Source organism: Nicotiana tabacum, chromosome 1 (genome assembly GCF_000715075.1).
Source record: "Nicotiana tabacum cultivar K326 chromosome 1, ASM71507v2, whole genome shotgun sequence".
In the NCBI taxonomy this organism is placed as follows: Eukaryota; Viridiplantae; Streptophyta; class Magnoliopsida; order Solanales; family Solanaceae; genus Nicotiana; species Nicotiana tabacum.
The window spans coordinates 84169015-84193352 of record NC_134080.1 but is presented as its reverse complement, the minus strand read 5'-3'; positions in this window follow the sequence as shown (position 1 = coordinate 84193352).

Genomic DNA, 24338 nt, shown 5'->3' with positions numbered 1-24338 from the left:
GGCTTCTGGCGAAGGAGTCAAGATCGAATAAAGAAAGGTACCAGCCATACCCCGATGATAGGAGAAACGCTCCAAAGCGTAATCCACCCCGCAACGGCCGACCAGTGAACCAAGGACAAAACCCTCGAGGAAACTTCAATCGGGGTGGCTTCAACAGATACGCAAGGCCGATGGGGGAGCCCCGCCTATCCGAGTATAGCTTCAACATCGATGTGTTAGACATTGTGTTCGCCATTAGCAAGATCGGAGATGCCAGATGGCCCAAACCGTTACATTCGGATCCTTCCCACAGACAATATAATTTTATTTGCGAGTTTCACAACTCGCGCGGGCACCGAACCGAGGATTGCAGGCAGCTCCGAGAGGAAGTGGCCCAATTGCTCAACAACGGGCACCTTTGGGAACTTCTTAGTGCCGGGCTAAAAATCAATCACAAGAAGGAAAAAATGGAAAAAGGAAACAAAATAGACAATCCTCAAGACGCCGTCCACACGATTTTTTAACGATCGCCCCGAACACGTTCAAACAAAGGACCACTTAGCAACTGCCAAATAGGCGCCAGAACTCGAGAAGCGTTGTCGCCACCAAGGTATAAGCACCCATCCCTCTTCCCATCTTCTACTTCACGGTTACTCTTATGTAGGACAACAACCAAGGTAATCAGGACGACACCCCGGCTCGAAGATTTCGAGGCCTCAGAACGTCCGTTGCACTCTTTTCCTTTGATCGGATTTTTTATCCCGAAACAGGTTTTTTACCTGCAAGGGTTTTTAACGAGGCAACATCGATGCACTTCCCAAGAAGGATTCAGTTAAGCCTACGGGACTTTCTTTACAACTGGCCCCACACCGGAAAATGATGAACGAAGCCCCTATAAGGAATAATACACCGGACCGAATGGTCCAAGGAGCTGCGCCCGCGCGGGCTGAGATCGAAACAACAAAACGACATGTATTTACAGCATACATCTACGGCAAGAAATAATTAATATCTTTCAGCATCTCATACTCCAGAAAGGGCTATTTCAACATGCTCACAGCAAAGGCTTCTCCACCAAACACATCCTAAGATACTCAGAGACTTAGCATCAGCAACTCAGCACCCGCACAACCCCAGGGTCGGAACTTCGGGCTCATAAAGCCCCTACAAGGCAACTCTGAGCTCACGAGAAGCGGTCTTCAAGCTTAAACAAACTCGATGAATAGAGACTACCATTAATCGACATGAGCTGAAAAATCCGAAACTGTAAGACCCCAAGCGGGCGGAGTCGGCGGAACCGGATCTATTCTACATTACAACAAAAACTGTAAGACCTCAACAGGCATGACAAACTGTAATACCTCAACAGGCATGACAAACTGTAAGACCTCAACAAGCATGAATCCCGAAGTTTAAGTTATACGTCGCATTTGTAAGAATCCCTAAAGCGCATACCCTCAGTGTAGACGCCTAATCTATCTTTCGGGATCAAAAACGACTCCGGCCAAACACATATGACTACGGTCAAAATGGATGATACAGCCAAATTAACGCAACTCGGGGACGCCTGACTTTCGCTTAACAAAAATCGCAGGTCACTACTTCGAATATACTTCGGAAAGAACGGGTTAAAACAGGCTTCCCTCAATAGGCAAAAACGAGCTTCGATCATGTCAGCTCCAAATCACAAGGCATCGGTCTACTCGACCTATGAGCTAAAAACCTTTCGAGGTGCTTATACATCGCTGATAATGACTTGAAATCGAGGTTCTCCGGAACCAATGACGGGTCAGGTAAAACTATTTCAAAAGACCATAACGAGCGGAAAAGAAGCCTACAAATAGCCCAAGGGGAAAACAGCATAAGAGCTATTGTCACCATCCAAGCAAGCCTACGGGTCGCACACTAAAAGGTCCCTACGATCGAAAACAACATAAGAGCCATTGTCGCCAGCTTGAAAATTGACAACTTGAGGATTAAAATGAGCTCGAATCGTAACCCGATTTGGAGACCGGATCCAAAATAGTTAACTATGCAAGCCTCCGGGCCACATATTAAAAGGTCACATGACCAAAACAATGTAAGAGGCACTATCGCCGGTTTGAAGATCGAAAAAATTTAAGGGTCAATTAATGCTCGAATCGCAACGCGACTTGGAGACTGGACCTAAAAAAGTCGAAACAACAAACACCCAAGGGAAAGAAATAAAAACCGTCATCGCCGGCCCAAACAAACGCAAAACTCGAGGGTAAATTAAGCTCGAGTTGGATCCCGACTCGGAGACTAAACCCAAAGACTGTTAAGGCCGATGAAGCCTCGCACACCAATGATATAATACAACGCATTGACCTACATGAAGCTCAAAAAACCCCGGCCCGGGTAGAACAGGAAGTTAATCTTCATGTTATTTTTGAAATGTTACAGGAACGACAGTTGGCTATCACTCAGCTACAAAGTCGCCTGGAGACTCCCAACGTAGTAGCACCAGAGACACCTCCTTAAGCCGAGCTGGTACCCGAGAGATCAAGTAACGACAGATCGGTAACCGACCCCGCCACGGTGAGGATGCTTGGGAATCTTTTCGAATGGATCGAATTAGGTTCGTGGAAGCTCTTACAGCAACCGTCTCTCGAGGAAACGGTCCTGGAACTCGCTTCACAAATATCCGGAACGCCGAAACTCCCTAAGTGCGACAGGACATCAGATCCGTATGGGCGCACCACCACTTATGCGAGCTCATTCTAAGGAAACGACCTCAAGATGATGAGTTCGAGTCTGTCTCATTGAGGAATTTCGAAGAAACTCTGTCGAAAGAAACCATGATGCAGCGCCACTGCCTCACACCTGACCTCACAAACTCGCTTACTATGCCAGCGTGTTCCTCTGCGGAAGCACATGCCAATGCCATCAAAGTAGTACCGAGAGGGCGCAATACACCTGAGGCCAAACGAAGAAGAAATGAAATACCACAGGAGGCCGCACCCCATTCCTTGATAGGACGAATGAGATCGCTCCCGATTTTGGACGATCGGGCAACATAGGCCTTCACCCGAAGCCTAAACGAAGCATGCCCGATGACTTCAGGACATTTCAAGTGAAGATTGATCAGATACCCTACCGAGGTCTGGTTGGATGCCCACACCCAGCAGCAGCCACGAATCGGGGCCGTGGACAACCGTCTGTGACCTCCTCGGGTTCGGTATATCCAAGCAGACTCCCCACAAAGAAGCTAATGCCAAACAGATGGAGGTATCATCCATGCGCTGCGAATGGAAGGAACGACTCGGGATACAACCTACCTCGCAACAATAGGGAAATAGCCCGAGGACAACACCCTCGAGGAACCTCCAATGGCACAGCTAGCAGGGAAACCCCGCCTAGCCAAGTACGATTTCAGCATTGCTATACCAAACATCATGATCACCATAAGCAAAACCGGGAATGCCAGGCGGCTCAGACCTATTAGACCAAGACCCCTTTAAGGGAACTATGGCCAGTGCAGGAACCGCATGGCACGAACGATCACCAGCTCAAAAGAACGACAACTATGCTATTCAATAGAGATTGTCACCAAGTATCATCGAGCGTCCAGGCTCGGATCCAGCTCCAATGGAGGAAGGAGATCGGGAAAAATGAAGCTGACAAGCCACGACGTATTGCCACGATAGTAGAGGGGCGACGACACCCTTCAAAGATCCATAAAATAGAGAGTGAAAGGGCTTATCGCTGGGGAAAGACAGGTCCGGGGAATATACCCAAAGAACACCCTTGCATCCAAGGAAAGGGATGCCAAGACTTCACCTCGGCCTCGTATTAACACGATTGGTAACCCCCTCCCTCATTTGACCTATCTCAAATAAAACATTTGTTCATGAGTGCAGATGGTTCGATCAATTATACCGACGATGTCAGGCCAAAGCTAATAGGGCAGTCCGGATTAACGAACCAAATCACTCCCATACCTCGAATCTTTGATGGATTCCAGATGCCGATCGCCACAATAATCAGGAAGGGTGCTCCCTCTATATAGCCCTCCTGAGCTCGGGCTGGAATGCCGAGCCTGCGAAATATGGACGTTTCATTCAAATGACAGCGGGCACACTGCCCGGAGGTAACTTCAACCACACCCCGCCAAAGGGATGAAACTTCATGACAGAGGTGGGACTAAAGTATTCGACAAGGAGCTACATGCGACGAGAGGAAATCCCTCACCATATGACCCATCGCCGACATCAATGCCTCCACCCTCGAAGGGATAAAAGGGTGAGCAGAACCACATCTTCGGCCAAGCTTAGTTGAACATAGTAGAAGGCTGTATTAAGGGCTCACACCTCGAAATGCTAGAAACATACAAGACCTTGAAACGTCGCCTACACATCCCATAGCAGGGAAGAACTACTCTGCTCCCTTGTTGTTTCTTTTCTTTTGCTATCCTACATGCAGGCAGTCAGCCGAGGCATACATAAGTTCTAACTCCACTAGGAGATCTGAGTCCTCTGCGAGGCCCGCCGTGCTCTCTTCCCTCAACCAGACTTCCAACCTAAAGAGGGTCCCGCCAACAAGATTATTAGTAGAGCACCACAACCCCCAGAAGAGGATCCGATGAAATCGTGGGCCTTTCTTCTATTGTCAGATGACGTGCGATGGCCTTCTCTTAAGGACACCGTCCCCTCGGAAGGGCCAATAAATGACAGGCTAAGTTTCAAAACGGAATCATGTAAATGGATCAAATGATCAAAGGAGCTGTACCCACGTGGGTCGAGCTCACATCAACGAGACGACATGTATTTATAGCCTATATTACGCCAAGCAATAAAGAATATCTTTTCGGCATTTCGTACTTCGAAAAAGGCTATTTTGGCATATTCGCAGCAAATGCCTCTCTGCTGAATACGTCCCGAGATACTCGGAGACTTAAATGGTTCAACACCTACACGGCCCCAGGGTCGGAACCTCGGGCTCACAAATCCCTCAGAATGCAACTCCGAGTTCACGAGAAGCGATCTTCAAGCTTAAACAAACTTGCTGACTCGGAGATTGTCGCCAATCGCCGAGCACTGGAAAATCCGAAACTGTAAGACCCTTAGCGGGCAAACTCGGCATAACTAGATCTATTCTACATCATACAAATTATAAGACCTCAATAGGCATGACAAACTGTAAGACCTCAATAGGCATGACAAACTGTAAGACCTCAACAGGCATGAAAACCCCGAAGTTTAGGCTATACATCGCATTTATAAGAATTCCTAAAGGGCATACCCTCGGTGTAGACGCCTAAACTATCACTTGGGATCAAAAATGGCTACGGCTAAACGCACATGACTACGGTCAAACGGCTGATACAGCCAAAATAACGCAACTCGGGGATGTCCGACTATCGCTAAAAATCACAGACCACTACTTTGAATATACTTCAGAAAGAACTGGTTAAAACAGGCTTCCCTCAACAGGCAAAAACGAGCTCCGATCGCGTCGGCTCCAAATCGCAAGAGCGTCGATCTACTCAACCTATGAGCTATGAACCTTACGAGGTGCTCAAAACATCGCCGACAATGACTTGAAATCGAGGTTCCTCTGGAACCGACGACGGGTTAGGTAAAAATACTCTAAAAGACCTTATCGAGCAGAAACAAAGCCTACAAAAAGGCCACAGGCAAAACCAGTGTAAGAGCCATTGTCGCCAACTAAGCAAGCCTGCGGGCCTCATATTGAAAGGTCTCTACAGCCAAACAATGTTAGAGCCATTGTCGCCAGCAAAAATTTTGACAACTTGAGGATTATTGGATTTGGGTCGTGACACCTGCTCCTGAACTGGAGCAACGGGTGGATCAGTAGGTGCTGCTCTAGCTAATGTACTAGTTGCACCTCGGTCTCTCATGCATCCCCAGCCTCTACTGCTTCCTCGATCTCTCATGGCCCTAACTGGGATTAGCTGATTCAAGATGGGCTAATCAATGAGTCGTAGTCCAATAATTTATTTAATTACCAAATGAAACTAATAAAACTCCTTTAATCTTTATAATAGCTATATAATTTCAAAAAAAAAACAAATTAAAAACATTTTGAATCTTTTGCAAATGAAATTACAGCTCTTAGATTCGAAACAATAGTTATGGTTATTTCTGCAAATTATGGCTATTATATCATGTTTTAGAACTATTTATGGTATTAATTGTTTAAATGAGGTGTTCTCTTTTGGTCTGGCTGGCCTTGTCTTCACGAGAGGCGCCATCACGACCGAATTCGGGGTCAGGGTCGTGACAAGTTAGTATTAGAGCCTAGGTTACTTAGGTCTCACGAGTCATGAGCAATTTTAGTAGAGTCTCGAGGATCGGTACAGAGACGTCTGTATTTATCCTCGAGAGGCTGCAGAACCCTTAGGAAAAACTTCATATTCTTGAAATTATTGTCGGGCGAACTTGTTGTCCGAGTACTAAACTTCTGATATTCCATTCTCTCACACATGGTGAGGACGCAAGCTACAGGATGAGGTGGACGACCACCAGTGCCACCAGCTAAGCCCACCAGAGGCCGTGGATGCGGTCGTGGTCATGGTCGTCGCAGAGAAGCGAGGGAAGCACCTGTGGATCCAACAACTGCCCTAGCTACAGATCAGGCTCCAGCTATGGATGCTCCAGCAACACCAATTTAGGCACCAGCTGTGCCCATCGTGATTCCGGGTCTTTAGGAGGCCTTGGCATAGACCTTATCAGTTTGCACTGGCCTGGCTCAGGCAGTTTCAGCCACTACAACAGCAGCTACATCATAGGCCAGGAGAGGCAATTAGACCCCCGCTATTCGCACGCCTAAGCAGGTAGTGCAGGGACTTTAGACACTGAGGGCACCTCTAGCCTAGCCGGTTGCACCAGCTCAGGAGTTTGTTGTGCCAGTTATGCCGGATGATGAGTAGTGTCATCTTGAGAGATTTGGTAGACTCCAACCTCCGTCATTCAGTAGTGCTGAGGGCGAGGATATCCAGGGATTTTTGGATAAGTGTCAGCGGATGCTCCGTACAACAGGGATTTTTGAGTCTAGTAGAGTGTCATTTACTACTTTTCAGTTTTTTGGGGCCACCTTCACTTGGTGGGAGGCGTATGAGAGGCATAGGCCTGTGGGAGAAGAGCCTATCACTTGGTAGGAGTTCTCCACTCTCTTCTTGGAGAAGTATGTACCGCAGTCTCTCAAAGAGGAGCTGCGTAGACAGTTTGAGTGGTTGCGACAGGAGGATATGACTGTGTCACAGTATGAGTCAAGGTTTTCTGAGTTGGCTCGTCATGCCATTTGGATGGTTTCGATAGATCGTGAGAGGATCAGGAGATTTGTTGGTGGCCTTAACTATCATCTTCGTATTCTTATGACCCGAGAGAGGGTGTTGGGTGCTATGTTCGAGGAGGTGGTTGATATCGCTCGCGAGATTGAGATGGTTTGCCGTCAGTATCGAGAGGAGAGAGAGGCCAAGAGGCCTCAAGGATCGGGTAGTTATGGTGGTGCTCCTTCGAGGAGCCAGTTACATCATGGTAGAGGTCGTTCTTTCAGGCCTACTCAGACGACCCGTCCAGAGTATCACGGGGCTTGTTCAGGTCATGGTTATCATGGGTCTCAGCAGGACCAGTCTTCACTTAGCTCCCTCCCAGCTTAGAGTTCATCTAGTGCCCCATCGACTCAGGGTTCTTCTATGCCGAGTGCATCAGCTAGTCACTCCGGTGCGAGGGGTTCCCTTTAGTCCCCTTCTCCAGCACCTGGGACTTATTATGAGTGTGGAGAGTTAGGGCATGTGTAGAGGAAGTGTCCTCATCCTGTTGCTAGTTCGCCCCAGCAAAAGGGTCAGCCCTCGACTTCTGCTCCAGTTACTTCACCACCTGCCTAGCCATCTAGGGGTGGAGGTCAGGCAGCCAGGGGTCGCCCTAGAGAGGGAGTTCGATTAGGCAGTGGCCAGGCTCGTTTCTATGCGCTTCCAGCTAGACTCGATGCTATTGCTTCAGATACTGTCATTACATGTATTGTCTCAGTCTGCCACAAAGATGCCTCTGTATTATTTGATCTCGGTTCCACCTATTCCTATGTGTCATCATACTTTGCTCGTTATTTGGGTACGCCCCGTGAGTTTCTTGCTTTACCTTTTCATGTATCTACCCCGGTGGGCGATACTGTTGTTGTAGACCGTGTGTACCGATCATGTGTGGTGACTATTAGGGGTCTAGAGACCCGAGTGGATCTATTGATATTGAGCATGGTGGATTTTAATGTCATTTTGGGCATGGATTGGTTATATCTGTGTCATGCTATTCTAGACTGTCATGCTAAGACAGTCACCTTGGCTATACCGGGTGTACCGCAGATCGAGTGGCGTGGTGTAACTGATTATGTTCCTAGTAGAGTGATATCTTTCGAATCATAACCCGATTCAGAGACCAGATCCAAAATAGTTAACTATGCAAGCCTCCAGGCCACTTACTGAAAGATCTCAATAGGCAAATGACATAAGTGCCACTATCGCCGGCCAGAAAATCAAGGAAATTTAAGGGTCGATTAGAGCTCGAATCGCAATGCCACTTGGAGACTGTACCCGAAAACTGCAATATGCCTAAGGGCACGGCATAAGAACCACTGTCGCCGGCTGGGAAATCAAGGAAATTTAAGGGTCGATCACAACTCGAATCGCAACTCAACTCAGAAACTAGACCCAAAAACTGCAATACGCCTAAGGGCATGACATAAGTACCACTATCACCGGCCGAGTAAACCTTCGGGCCACGCACCCGTAAGGTCACTTCGACCCAGAGCACAAAGGGCCATCATTATCCACCCATGGAGGCAGGAAAGAGCTTGAGGGTCAATTGAAGCTCGAGTCATAATGCGACTCGAAGGCTGGACCCAAAACAGTTGGAACGGCAAATGCCCAAGGGCAAGAGATAAAAACGATTGCTACCTGCCCGCACGAGCACAAAAAATTTAAGGACAAGAAGGCTCGAGCCGGAGCCCAACTCATAGACTAAGCCTAAACATCTGGGCCAAGCACGGAGGCCCTAGTACCTGCTCGCGCCAAGGATCGCACTTAAGAGCTTTCGGGTCTGTCCAATCCATTCTAGGCCTATGAGGACCTCGCCAAACACCAAAACCAGCCAGCCCGATCAAAAGCAACAACAGAAAAATGGTACAGAAGAAATAAAGCTTCAATATTCTTCTTAAATATTACATGCACGAAAAAGCGCATTCTCCATCTATAGGCATGCCCTACGTATATCAGAGACAAAGAGACAAAATGGCAAAGTTCAAAGCGACAAAATGGCAAAGTCTAAAGTGACAAAATGGCAAAGTCTGGAGCAACAAAATGGCAACGTCTACACTCTGCACTAAAGGGCTACAACTTGCTGAGTTTGCCCTCCGCAACGTTAATAAGAAATGACCGAGCATCACGCTCATCCGCCCTTGCTCTAGCCAATTCCTCCGAGAGGGCAAAACCCCTTGCACCAACCTCCTCGAGTACCTGTCTTCGGGATCTACAGCAAACATATTCCTCGATCCTCTTCCCCCGGTCGAGGGCTCGCTTCAGCTCGGCTTGGGCATCAGTAGCATCCTTTATACGAATCACCATCTCACGATCAGCCTTGGTTCGGCTTAGTGACACTTCTGCCCGAGCATCAATTATCTCAGCTCTGACATTCGAGAGATCAGATTCAAGTTTCCCAATCATATTCGCTTGAACTTTGGCATTGCCATGAGTCAAACGGAGTTGGACCTCGAAGGCAGGAACCTTAGCCGAGGCACTCATCTCCTCCAAAGTTTGAGCCTGCACTTGAGGTTTTAGCTCCCCGCAAGCAACTCTAAACACGGTTGACGTCGCCTTTGAGGTACTCCAAGGCCTCCGCCATTCTCTGCAACTGATACAGCAAAAAGGGTTAGCCTTAAGGTTAGAAAGGAGCGAAGCATGTACTACAGAAAGTTACCTGCTCCATCAAATAACTCTCATAGTTTGAGCTCCGGTATGCCTCATATCGCCAATGCTGCAGCTCAGCTTCCTTCTCCTCTCTAAGGAGCCTAAGGGATTCGCCCTCATCCAAAATTTTCTGAAGCTTGGCCCCTTGACGGAGTAGCTCAGACCTAAGCCTATCACAGGCTGCACAAGGAAGGATCAATAGAGGGAGGAGGGCACGGGGCACAGGGAAACTGTACATGAACTCACCACAAACTGAAGCCGACAGACTTTCTCGAAGTCGGAACACACTCCTATTGATCTTGCCCCTGCGGCCCCAGAAGAACCGACCTCAAGCACGTCATAATCGCTCAAAGGAACCGCCGGTCGGGAATCAAGCGCTCCGGTAGCAGCGGACTCGGGTGACACCCCTTCCTTAGAAATGTGAGCCCGACCAGCACCACTAAAGTCTCCATCACACCGCGGGTGCTCCATCCCAAAGAACCGCCCGATATCTGCAAACGGCGAATCCATCAAAAATGGAAGGGGAAAATATTACCTCGGGTATATGAAGGCAAGGCAAAGGCATCATACGCACATACCTTGGTACTACGCTCCCCATCCGGTACAAAGTACAGTTCGCCACCTGCGCTCGTCACAGGACGAATGGGTCACCAACTTCCGGACCCAGCCGAGTAGATCATGGACTTCACCCGACGTCCATGAAGTTGCTGCAACAAGGGAGACAACATTATTACTCAGCTAATTTTTTCTATAGGCGAAATCTTAAGAAGCGCCAAACGCCTCACTCACGTGCATAATTTCACCCTTCGGGAAATGGCAAAAACTTCACAGGGATAATGTTGGTCATCCGGAAATGGATAAACCAACTGATCCACTCTTGATCCCCGCTTTCCTCATCATTAATAACAAAGGGCGTTGATGAGCGACATCTCAAAGTTAGCAGGACTCGACGATGAAAGGGTCGACATAGCCTGACAAGGTGATCAAGCGTGAATTCAAGCCCGGCCTTATCCGCAAACAACCTCATCATCAACGCCGTTCGCCAAAATGATAGATGAATCTGTGCCAGGGTAACCCGATACTTCAAGAAAAAATCAAGCACGACCATATCAGGGGGGTCAAATGCAAAAGGGTATAGGTATACGCTCAAAAATCTATCGGTGGAGTCTGCAATGCCCTCATCTGGGGAAAGCACCTACAGTATTATCCCCTCGCTCCACCCGCAGTATCTCCTCACCATCTCCAGGTGTTCCTCTCTTATCAAGGACACCATCTCCAGAGCGAACTCCCTCGGTTCCTGAGCACAGGGAGCAGCACCCCCCGTCCCCTACCGGATAAGCCCCGAAGTGGTTTTCATGACTATGGTAAAACTAACAGGTCAAAGCAAGAACGCGCACCAACACTGCGCCTAAAGAGATGAAGTTCCCTGTGCCAAAGAAGAAAGGCGGCTATCTAAAAATAGTGGTGTCTTGCGAAAAAGCCGAAGCCGCCCCACATATATGCGAGAAGCAGCAACGATTCGCCTACCCGAGGTAGGCCCCGGGAAGCCAACAGCCTCGATACAGATCGACGGGTCAATACCCGATCCAGAAAGCATCCTTCAACGAGGAGTCATGACTCGAGGGGCCATTCGTATTATCTCCGAGCTCAAGATAGCACTCTACATCAAGAACCCCCGGCCCAAAGAAGTCAGACTTCGGGAAGCTTTAAACACCAACACTTGACGCAAGGCAAGTACCTGGTCTTGTGATCCCCACTTTCTAAAAAGAGGAATAAACACAGGAAGATCCGATCGCAAAAGCTCCACGAAGGTCCGAGGAAGCGCCCGAATACAGGCAAACTCCTCAGCAGAAGTCTATCCTATACATTCTAAAGGGGCTATATACATCAAGATCAATAGGGTCCCCGGGGTACCCGAAGATGACCTTTATCTAGGGTAACATTCCTGAAGGCCCAAGAATTCGACGCATGATCTCCATACAACTCGGAGGGCCACAATAGCCCGGACCTATCAGATAAATCCAAGATTGGTCTGAAGTACGATGATGGGACCAGATGAGAGCTACGTCGATCAATAGAAGACCGGGATGGACGCCCGTGCCCAAGCCCGATATCAGCAGCCAGCAAACAAAAGAAGCATTTAAAAGGCCTCGAAGGGAATGAGAGCATACAAAAACAAAGCAAAGTTCGAAAGCAAAAATCAATGGGGGTATATTCTTATTCATAAAAGTTTGTGTACAAGAAGCCCTCGAGGGGTCGTTACATACAACTTGCAAAAGCCTACAGGAGTCTACGCCCAAAGAGGAGGAATGGAAGGATATACACACGACAAAACCCGGTGCCCGATCAGTACTCAAGAATCCATCTCCAGTATCAGCATCCTCGGATGCCACACCCTCGAGCACGTATTCTCAAGGGTGACTCCTTCGATCTCTACCTCCCATAGGTTCCCAGCTCAATCCCCTGAGGGATCCCCTTCAGAGAAGATGATAAGAAGGGAAAGGCAAGCGAGCCAACAGAAGCACTGGGATAGGAAAAGCAAAGCCAAGACACCCTTATTTACAGGAGAATACGACACAGTCATCTAGGCTTTGGAAGCCTGACTGACGGACACAGTTAATGCATCCATGAAAAATGAGCTGACGTAAGTACCTTCACCTTGAAAAACAAGAATCAGGAGTGCAATGAATGAAGTTAAAAAGCATGAGCTCGTGGATGTCCAATCATCGTGAAGCTCAGTCCAGGAGTCGCATCATCGATACATCGTCGTCGAAAGAAGCTCAAGTAGTTAAGTGTCAGAATCATTTCCCATCTCTTCATTATGGGAAATGCGGAGACTATCGGTATGCGGCAAAATCAGAAGACTTGATTTCTCGCTATCGGAACATTTCGGAAGCATGCCTCGAGACCCCGAGGACGGGAGGCCACGATCAAGTTCCTGACCTCGGGGCTCGTTGGAGCCCGACTCGGAGGAAATGAAGACTGAAGCCAGGACAGAGGGGGAAGCTCCCAAGGCACATGGCTACGTCTAACAGTCCTGGCCTATCCAGAGCCGATACTGAGGCATTACGTCAAACCATTCCATCTCTGTACTTTGTGTTTAATCTCCAAATATTTGTACCATACCGTGTTCCCTCGCCTATATCAGGGTAACCCATACCACTTCTTAAAGGGCTGATGTTGCTCTATTTCTCCACTAAAGCAATAATAACTCTCTCTCTTTCTCATATTTTGTTCGTTCTCACTAGCTCGAGGCCGCTTTAACATCTATTGTCTTCTTACTCATTTCATGCTATATTGCGCAACTTTGGCCATAAAGAGCCTTGCTTGATCATATCCTTAATTGTTATCCTATTTTCGGTTTCCCCCAATAGCTCGAGCTCGATTCGAGTCCTGACCCCGAGGTCCTTATCGACTGGCTTTACATCCGGGAAACAGGCCCCTTCGGTTTGATACTGTCTTGTTTTAGCTCGCATTTCATCGTTAAGCTTCACGTTCTTAGCATCAATTGCTCTAACAACTAGCTCGGGAATAGATCACGTATTTTTAGAATCCCATTTACAAATTTAATTGTTTTACCATTTTCACGGTAAACAATCCTCCCTTTCGACATCATGATTCGACCCGGAGGTTAGAGCAGCAGTCCCGTCAGGTCGGGCAACGTCTGCCCCGCTTTTCCTTTTCTTGTTCATACCAGGCTCCAAGGCCTCTACTTCACCATCAGGGGGCGACCTCATCTGCGTATTCTCGCCAAGACCTGCAACATCACAATAACTGCGATATGGTTTCGCTAAGGGCTCGGAAGGAAACACAAAATGTGAAGTGTAGGCGGTAAAGGAACCTCACCGTGATTCTTGGCCCCCCAACACTCCTTAGCCAGGATGGTCCAAGACTGAATGAGGTATGGGAACTTCTCACTCAAACGCCTGATCCATCCTGATAAATCTGGGACCACCTCCGGATGCCAAGCAACAGTTGCAGAAAGCACAAAGAGGTTATTATAATGAACAAAAGAGTAGTCAAGAAGCGGTTAAAAGGAAATTCACTTACGTCGGGCATTCCACTACTTCGGAAAGGGCATTCTCCGGGCCGGGATGATGTCCGAGGTCCTCACATGGATAAACCTGCTTATCTATCCTCGGTCTTTCCCCTCATCAACGCTCGTGAAAAAAGATTTTTTGGATCGGTGGCGGAGCTTGATTAAGCCTCAATATAGCCGAGGGCGGTACAGTCTGATCAGATGGTTAAGGGTAAAACCCTCACCTTCGAACCCTTCGGTGAAATGTCTAAGCATTAACACTATCCTCCAAAAGGATGGGTATATCTGACCAAGTGTCACCTGGTATCAGGCGCAGAAGTTAAAAATAACCGGGTCGACTTCCAAGGGAGGAGACTCAACGGATTTATTAGGGCCTAGGGTGAATGGGTAAGTGTATATACAAAGGAAGCAGCCTTGAAGTCAGTAATATTATCGTTGGGGCCGGGAATCTCTACCTCCACTGCCTTGCTCTATCGGCAGTCCTCCTTCACTTTGTTAACATCGGTCATGATTCTCATGTATTGAGATACATGCTCACACCAGCCCGGCGTAGACGAGGGAGTCTCGATTTCAAAATCCTTCGATGTATCAAGAACGGGTGGGGTACATTGTTCTAAAGCAGGAACTGATCTGTTTTCTCCTTTAGGTAATCGGGATGACGATGCAGTATCATTCCTTTGGGGAATCGTCCTTGAAGTCCTAGCCATGTAAAATGGTAAAAACCCTTCTATGAAAAGAGTAAAGGGTGTCAAATAACGAAATTCTGACTCACAGGCTTGTAAAAAGGGTGAAGATGGGAAGTATCCAGCAACTAGTGCATTTATAGGAATCGCTGGGGAAGCAAAAGAGATGAGCTGATGGCAGTTCGTGGGTTTATCGATTACCGCATCTAACGGCAGCCCTGCATGGTTTTCTGGGGCATGGCATTTAATTCTCTCTCATGGTTGAAGTCATGGCAATAATGGCCTCAAGACGACGATTCAGTATCGTTTCCTATTACTTCGTTCTAGTAAATGCTGAGACTATCTGTATGCAGTGAAATCAGGGGGGTCCATTTCCTGTCGTTAAGGTACATTGGGGAAGTCATGTCATCATCTCGAGGCTATAGGATTACGATTGAGCTCCCTCCGTCGAGGATCATCTACGACCCAGCAGAGACTCCGAGGATAAGGAATCTATCCGCGACCCAACGGAGGTTCCGAAGACGGGGGATTCCTGAGGCAAGCGGCTAAAGTTAATAGACACTAGTACCATGACTAGCCGTCCCATCCCCATGTCTTTACATTCAATACACTTTGTACTATATGGTATTCGCCCTCCTATATAAGGGGAATCTATGCCACTTTGTAAAGGGCGGATGTTGCTCCATTTCTCCACGAATGCAATAATATCTCTCTCTCTTTCTCTTTTCTTTCTAACTTGTTTGTTCTCACTGGCCCGGGGCAACCTTATATCTATCGTTCTCTTACTTGCTCTTCATTATATAGCTTAGTATTGGCCGTAAAAAGCCTTGTTTGATTATATACTTAGTTGTTATCCCATTCCAAATTATCCCCGATAGCTCGAACTCGAACATGTCATCGACCCCGAGGTCCCCTATCGACCAGACCTACACCCGAGCAGCAGGCCCTTCGATTCGATTACTATCTCATTTTAGCTTGCGTTCCATCATTAAACTTCATATTATTAGCATCAACTGCTCTAGCAACTAGCTCGGGAATATATCACGTATTTTTAGAATCCCATTTACAAATTTAATTGTTTTACCATTTTCACGGTAAACAATCCTCCCTTTCGACATCAGGATTCGACCCGGAGGTTAGAGCAGTAGTCCCGTCAGGTCGGGCAACGTCTGCCTTGCTTTTCCTTTTATTGTTCATACCAGGCTTCAAGGCCTCTACTTCACCATCAGGGGGCGACCTCATCTGCGTATTCTTGCCAAGACATGCAACATCACAATAACTGCGATATGGTTTCGCTAAGGGCTTGGAAAAAAACACAAAATGTGAAGTGTAGGCGGTAAAGGAACCTCACCGTGATTCTTGGCCACCCAACACTCCTTAGCCAGGATGGTCCAAGACTGAATGAGGTATGGGAACTTCTCACTCAAATGCCTGATCCATCCTGATAAATCTGGTACCACCTCCGGATGTCAAGCAACAGTTGCAGAAAGCACAAAGAGGTTATTATAACGAACAAAAGAGTAGTCAAGAAGCGGTTAAAAGGAAATTCACTTACGTCGGACATTCCACTACTTCGGAAAGGGCATTCTCCGTACCTGGATGATGTCCGAGGTCCTCACGTGGATAAACCTGCTTATCCATCCTCGGTCTTTCCCCTCATCAACGCTCGTGAAAAAAGATTTTTTGGATCGGTGGCGGAGCTTGATTAAGCCTCAATATAGCCGAGGGCGGTACAGTCTGATCAGATGGTTAAGGGTAAAACCCTCACCTTCAAACCCTTCAGTGAAATGTCTAAGCATTAACACTATCCTCCAAAAGGATGGGTATATCTGACCAAGTGTCACCTGGTATCAGGCGCAGAAGTTAAAAATAACCGGGTCGACTTCCAAGGGAGGAGACTCAACGGATTTATTAGGGCCTAGGGTGAATGGGTAAGTATATATACAAAGGAAGCCAGCCTTGAAGTCAGTAATATTATCGTTGGGGCCGGGAATGTCTACCTCCACTGCCTTGCTCCATCGGCAGTCCTCCTTCACTTTGTTAACATCGGTCATTATTCTCATGCATTGAGATACATGCTCACACCAGCCTGGCGTAGACGAGAGAGTCTCGATTTCAAAATCCTTCGACGTATCAAGAACGGGTGGGGTACATTGTTCTAAAGTGGGAACTGATCTGTTTTCTCCTTTAGGTAATCGGGATGACGATGCAGTATCGTTCCTTTGGGGAATCGTCCTTGAAGTCCTAGCCATGTAAAATGGTAAAAACCCTTCTATGAAAAGAGTAAAGGGTGTCAAATAACGAAATTCTGACTCACAGGCTTGTAAAAAGGGTGAAGATGGGAAGTATCCAGCAACTGGTGCATTTATAGGAATCGCTGGGGAAGCAAAAGAGATGAGCTGGTGGTAGTTCGTGGGTTTATCGATTACCGCATCTAACGGCAGCCCTGCATGGTTTTTTGGGGCATGGCATTTAATTCTCTCTCATGGTTGACGTCATGGCAATAATGGCCTCAAGACGACGATTCAGTATAGTTTCCTATTACTTCGTTCTAGTAAATGCTGAGACTATCTGTATGCAGTGAAATCAGGGGGGTCCATTTCCTGCCGTTAAGGTACATTGGGGAAGTCATGTCCGCATCTCGAGGCTATAGGATTACGATTGAGCTCCTCCATCGAGGATCATCTGCGACCCAACAGAGACTACGAGGATAAGGAATCTGTCCGCGACCCAACGGAGGTTCCGAAGACGGGGGATTCCTGAGGCAAGCGACTAAAGTTAATAGACACTAGTACCATGCCTAGTCGTCCCATCCCCATGTCTTTACATTCAATACACTTTGTACTATATGGTATTCGCCCTCCTATATAAGGGGAATCCATGCCACTTTGTAAAGGGCGGATGTTGCTCCATTTCTCCACGAATGCAATAATATCTCTCTCTCTTTCTCTTTTCTTTCTAACTTGTTTGTTCTCACTGGACCGAGGCCACCTTATATCTATCGTTCTCTTACTTGCTCTTCATTATATACCTTAGTATTGGCCGTAAAAAGCCTTGTTTGATTATATACCTAGTTGTTATCCCATTCCAAATTATCCCCGATAGCTCGAACTCGACCATGTCATCGACCCCGAGGTCCCCTATCGACCAGACCTACACCCGGGCAGCAGGCCCTTCGGTTGGATTACTATCTCATTTTAGCTTGTGTTCCATCATTAAACTTCATATTATTAGCATCAACTGCTCTAGCAACTAGCTCAGGAATAGATCACGTATTTTTAGAATCCCATTTACAAATTTAATTGTTGTTACCATTTTTTACGGTAAACACATTATCTGTATGATGTGGCATGTGAGGTATTCACGGATCACAAGAGTTTGTAGTATTTGTTCAAGTAGAAGGAGCTAAATTTGAGGAAGAGGAGGTGGTTGGAGATATTAAAGGACTATGATATCACCATCTTATATCATCCGGGAAAGGCCAAAGTGGTGGAAATGCTTTGAGTAGGAAGTCAGCCAGTGTGGGTAGTCTTGCTTATATTCCGGTCGGTGAGAGGCCGCTTGCTTTGGATGTTCAGGCTTTGGCCAATCAGTTCGTGAGGTTGGATATTTCTGAGCCTAGTCGTGTGTTAGCTTGCATGGTCGCTCGTTCTTCTTTATTGGAGCGTATCCATGATCGACAGTATGATGACCCCCATTTGTGTGTCCTTAGAGACACGGTGCAACACAGAGGTGCCAAGCATGTTACCTTAGGTGATGATGGAGTTTTGAGATTACAGGGTCTATTTTGTGTGCCTAATGTGGATGGACTCCAAGAGTTGATTTTAGAGGAGGCCCATATCTCCCGGTACTCTATCATTCGGGCGCCATGAAAATGTATCAGGATTTGCAGCATCATTATTGGTGGCAGAGAATGAAGAAGGATATTGTTGCATAAGTGGCTCAGTGTTTGAATTGCCAGCAGGTTAAGTATGAGCATCAAAAGCCTGGTGGTTTGTTCCAAAAGATTGAGATTCCTGAGTGGAAATAGCAGCGAATCACTATAGACTTCGTTTTTGGACTCCCACGGACATAGAGGAAGTTTGATGCAATGTGGGTTATTGTTGATAGGCTGACCAAGTTAGCGCATTTCATTCTTGTGGAAGTCTCCTATTCTTCCGAGAGGTTAGCTGAGATCTATATCCGGGAGATTGTTCGTCTTCATGGTGTGCCCAAGTCTATCATTTCGGACTGAGGTATGCAGTTTACCTCGCATTTCTAGAGAGCAGTTCAGCGAGAGTTGGGCATACGGGATGAGTTGAGCATAGCATTTCATCCTTAGACGGACGGGCAGTCCGAGCGGACTATTCAGATTTTGGAGGATATGCTCCGAGCTTGTGTCATTGACTTTGGAGGCTTGTGGGATCAGTTTTTGCCTCTAGCAGAGTTTACCTACAATAAAAGCTACCAGTCGAGTATCCAGATGGCTCTGTGTGAGGCTTTGTATGGTAGGCGGTGTCAGTCATCAATTGGGTGGTTTGAGCCCGGGGAGGCTCGGTTGTTGAGTACGGATCAGGTTCAGGATGCCTTAGACAAGGTCAGGATTATTCAGGATAGGCCTTATATAGCTCAGTCCAGGCAAAAGAGCTATGCTGACCGCAAAGTTCGAGATTTTGCTTTCATGGTCGGTGAGCGTGCATTGCTTCGAGTGTCGCCTATGAATGGCGTGATGAGATTTGGGAAGAAGGGCAAGCTTTGCCCTAGGTTCATTGGCCCGTTTGAGATTCTTGATAGAGTGGGAGAGGTGGCTTATAGACTTGCATTGCCGTCGAGCTTATCAGTCATGCATCCAGTGTTTCATGTGTCCATGCTTCGGAAATATCACTACGATCCATCCCACGTGTTAGATTTCAGCACTGTCCTGTTGTACAAGGACTTGTGTTATGAGGAGGAGCCGGTAGCTATTCTAGACCAGCAGGTTCGTCAGTTGAGATCGAAGAGTTTTCCTTCTGTTAGTGTTCAGTGGAGAGGTCAACCCGCTGAGGCATCGACCTGGGAGTCCGATATACGGAGCCGTTATCCCCATCCTTTCCCTGACCTAGGTACTTCCTTCTTATGTCTGTTTGAGGACGAACAGTTGTTTTAGAGGTGGAGAATGTGATGACCCAAAATGAATTCTACGTTTTGAGGCCTTAAAAACCTCTTTTAGTCTCATCTCGATTTGCGTGCATAGTTTGGGCGCGTGGCCGGAAAGACAATATGTGAAAATCTGTGAAAAATGATAAATTTTGACTATAAAATGGATTAAGTTGACTTTGGTCAACATTTTGGGTAAACGGACCTGGACCCATGATTTGACGGTCCCTTAGGGTCCGTAGGAAAATATGGGACTTGGGCGTATAACCAAAATCTAATTTCGAGGTCCCAAGCCCGAGAAAAGAATTATTAAAGAAAATTATTTTCTAAAATTATTTATGAGATATGTTAATGAATTGTGATTAGAACTCGATGGTATCGGGCCCTTATTTTGGTTCCGGCGCACGGTACAGGTCTTATATGTGATTTAAGATAAGTCTGTGAAATTTGGTTAGAAATGGACTTTAAACGACGTGAAATGGATCGTTTTTGAGAAAATTGGAAATTTGAAGTTCTTAAGAAAATTTCATGATTTTGATGCTAAATTCATAGTTGTTGATGTTATTTTAGTGATTTGAATGCACGAGCGAGTACGTATGATTTTTTAGGTTGGTGTGCATGTTTGGTTTGGAGCCCCGAGGACTCGGGTGAGTTTTGGATAGGCCACGGGTGGATTTTGGACTAGGTGAATTGCAGGTTTTTAGCTGATATATTCAGGCCTGCAGGCTTCGCATTTGCAAAGCCTGGCTCACAAATGTGATATAGCAAATACGAGGGCCTTGTCGCAATTGCGAAAGAAGCCCAGGTCATCCCATCTCGCAATTGCGAGGTTTTTGATCGCAAATGCGATTTTCCCCAGCTTCAGCAAGCAGTCGCAAATGCAACACAGTAGTCGCAATTCCCATCTCGCAAATGTGAGAACCCCTTCGAAAATGCGAACATAACAGAGGTCGGTTGCGAACCCTGTTCGCAATTCCCATATCTGCAACCTGCAATTTTTATACTTAGCCGAAAATCAACCATTTTTCACTCTTTCAAAACCAGAACACTATTGGGCGATTTTTTAAAGACAACTCTTCTTCCAAATCGATTGCAAGTCAATTTTAACTCGTTTTTTTCAATCATTAACATCTTTTCACATGATTTCAACTCAAAATTAAGGATTTTCATGGGGGAAATTGGGTGTTTTGGGTAGAACCTAGGTTTTTCAAATTTAGGATTTGGACCTCGATTTGAGGTCTGATTTCAAAATAAATTATATATTTGGATTCGTGAGGGAATGAGTAATCGGGTTTTGGTTCGAACCTTGAGTTTTAACCATGTGGGCCCGAGGGCGATTTTTAAATTTTTCGGCAAAACTTCGGAAAACTCATTTTCATGCATTAGAATTGATTCATTTAGCGTTTATTGATGTAATTGAGTTACTTGGGTCTAGATACGAGAAAATTGGTGGTGGAATCACGAGGTAAAGTGATAGTAGAGGCTTGAATTGTGTTCGTGGCATCGAGGTAAGTGTTTGATCTAACCATAGCTTGAGGGATTAGGAGTTGTGTCCTATTTGCTACTTGTTTCTTGTTGAGAACGACATATACGCATGGTGCCGAGTATCTATACGTTGGTATCGAGCATGACCGTGAGTCTTAAATTGTGATTTATTGTGTTCTTGAATAATACTACAGATGCTTAAATTGATGATTCACTGTATTCAGCAAGGATTATGATTGTTCTCGTGGGAATTACTTATGATTGAGTATTGGTGTTAGCTGAGGTAGTTAGATGTTGGAACAAGTTTGGTTATAGCCGTTTCTCCCTTGCCGGTATGTATTTAATGATACTGTCGATTCCCTTGTCGGGATAGTGTAGTTCTTTATTCGTCCCTTGCCGGGACTCTTGTTATGATTGTTGTTGATTGTATATGTGGATCGGGTTGCGCACCGCAACAATGATATAAATGGATCGGGTTCCACGCCACAACAATGATATAAATGGACCAGGTTGCACGCCGCAACAATAATATAAATGGATCGGGTTGCACGCTGCAACAATAATATAATCGAATCGGGTTGCACGCCGCAATAGTGATAAATGATATGGATCGGGTTGCAGCCCGCAACAGTGTTGTTATGTGTTGGGATCGGGTTGTGCTCCGCAAAAATTGATGACACAAAGTGTTATAGATTGGTTACAAGTTCCCTGTTATTTTGTTGTGAATTCTAAGTTGTTCTTATGCCTTTTTCTTGATTTACTGTTGATATTGATATACCCCCGCAGCATGTACCCCTTCCCATATTTACTTGTTTATTTCTGTTTTATATTCCGCTGTATATTATATAACTGCACAGGTTTATTTGGTAGTCTAGTCCTAGCCTCATCACTACTTCGCCGAGGTTAGGCTAGGCACTTACCAACACATGGGGTCGGTTGTGCTGATGCTACACTCTGCACTATGTGCAGATCCCGGAGCAGCTCTTGGACCATAGCATTTGGGTGGCTGCCTTCTATCTTATTATGTATTTTGTTTTCATTGTTTCCGAGATAGATTGTACTTTCTTTTCAGACTTTTGTTGTAGTAATCATAGACAGTCCGTGATATTTTGACACCGGATTCCGAGTAGAGACGTATGTTGGCATTGTAGTACTGACTTGGGTTATTTTATCAGATTAAGTCTTCCGCTTGATTTTATTCATCGTTAAAATTTCAATGTTGATCACCTGTTAATTCAAATTGTTAAAAAGGTCTAAAATGAAAGAGTTTGTGATTTTTTATATCACGGCTTGCCTAGCTTCTACGAGTAGGCGCCATCACGACTCCTCAGGGTAGGAAATCCGGGTCGTGACAATACAATGCATAATGAAGTAAGACAATATGATCTCTTAGAATGTTATGAGACCCATGAATAGACAATATGGTAGTAGGACATATGGGGAATCAGAAACATACTTAGACATGCTTGAATATCACTTTACGGGAATGAATAACATAGACATCCTTAACTGCTAGGAGTAGAACCACTTGTGGAATAGCATTACATTTACGTATCGTAACTTGGATCATGCCAAAAGAAGAAAGGATTAGCCTTAACATACCTGAGTTGAATCTCTTGACAATCCCTCTAACACACGTCTTTTGCGAAAAACACGTAATGGCAGATCGAAGTAGGGAAAAATCTGTATGATATTCTTGAGAAAGATTTATAACATTCGAAAAAAGGGTTCCGGTATAATGGAATTCTATAACATGTATTCAAGAAAACAGTTGGCTCTATCAATCTCCGATTCTACTTGAAATTACATAGATATGTTTCCACTAAACGCCAAGTTCTTATAAGTTAAACTGGAAAAATGGCAAGATCCCATAAACGGGTATAACTCAAATCACTCATATAGCCTAGCTGACTTCTTTGTTTTAAGAAAGAAAGTAAACATTAGTCTCTCAGTGAGTCATTATGAAGCACATGAGATCAAGACATGGAGGAGAAATAAAGAAAAAGGACTTCAACAACAACCCTTAAGACCATCTATTTATGGAAAGAAGATGTTTGTTGTATAAATAGGACAACAGAATCTTGACAGGAAGGATCAATAAGCCGCCCCAAGCCCTCAAAGAAATGACAAACAAATATACTCACACTCAGAAAATACGATAAGATACAATGGCGTCGCAATTAGACCCATCACACTGTCAGCTCCCTATTTTGATCATGTCACCTAATAGAAATGACTAAGAGTCATTTTTTAGGGTGTGGCTTTCTGCCACGTGGGTATGGGGTGGGAAAGTTTTAATCATTATACATTTATTAGGTAATTAGTTAGTGTCCTGTTATCCGGTAATTAATCAATTACCCACATGATTAAGAATTACCTCAAATTACTTAAAATTCTACTTATTTTTAATATATTTTATACATCCCATTATCATGATCATATGGTACCTTATATGGTACTAGTCCATCAATTTCAGGTATTTTAGTTCGAACCGTATTTTATCACAAAATAACAAATTTCGGCCAACATAATTTTCTTCAACCCGTTTACCCTCTCACTTTCACGACTTGACTTATCACTTGTTATAAATATCAAAAATATTTATAACCTCAAAAAATAGTCTTGTCCTCATCTTAAAGTAATATTATTACAATCTTAAAATAATAAATCGTGGTACGATATAAAATCAATACATATACTATTATTTCGTTAAAACATCCATCTTCTCAGGACAATATTTTTTTTTACAAGGATCCATCTTCTCAAGACAATATTAAAGCATCCTTTAGTAATTTCTTCCTCTATTTTGATTTAATTTTAAACTTATTGACATCCGAAGAATCCATAATTTGGGTTGTCTCACTGCCTGCCTTTACCTTCACAATCAAAGAACAAACTCCAAACTTATGTCTCAACCTAAATCATGCCAACTTAAACAAAGACAAGCAACAAATTGAAGGATTATGAAGTATCAATTAAAAGAGCACAACAAAACATAAAACTTTTGGATTGCTTCCAATACTCTCACTGCCTAACGACTTGAAAGGCTAATGTCATTTGGCTTTTATTCAAAACAACAATACATACTACACCAAGA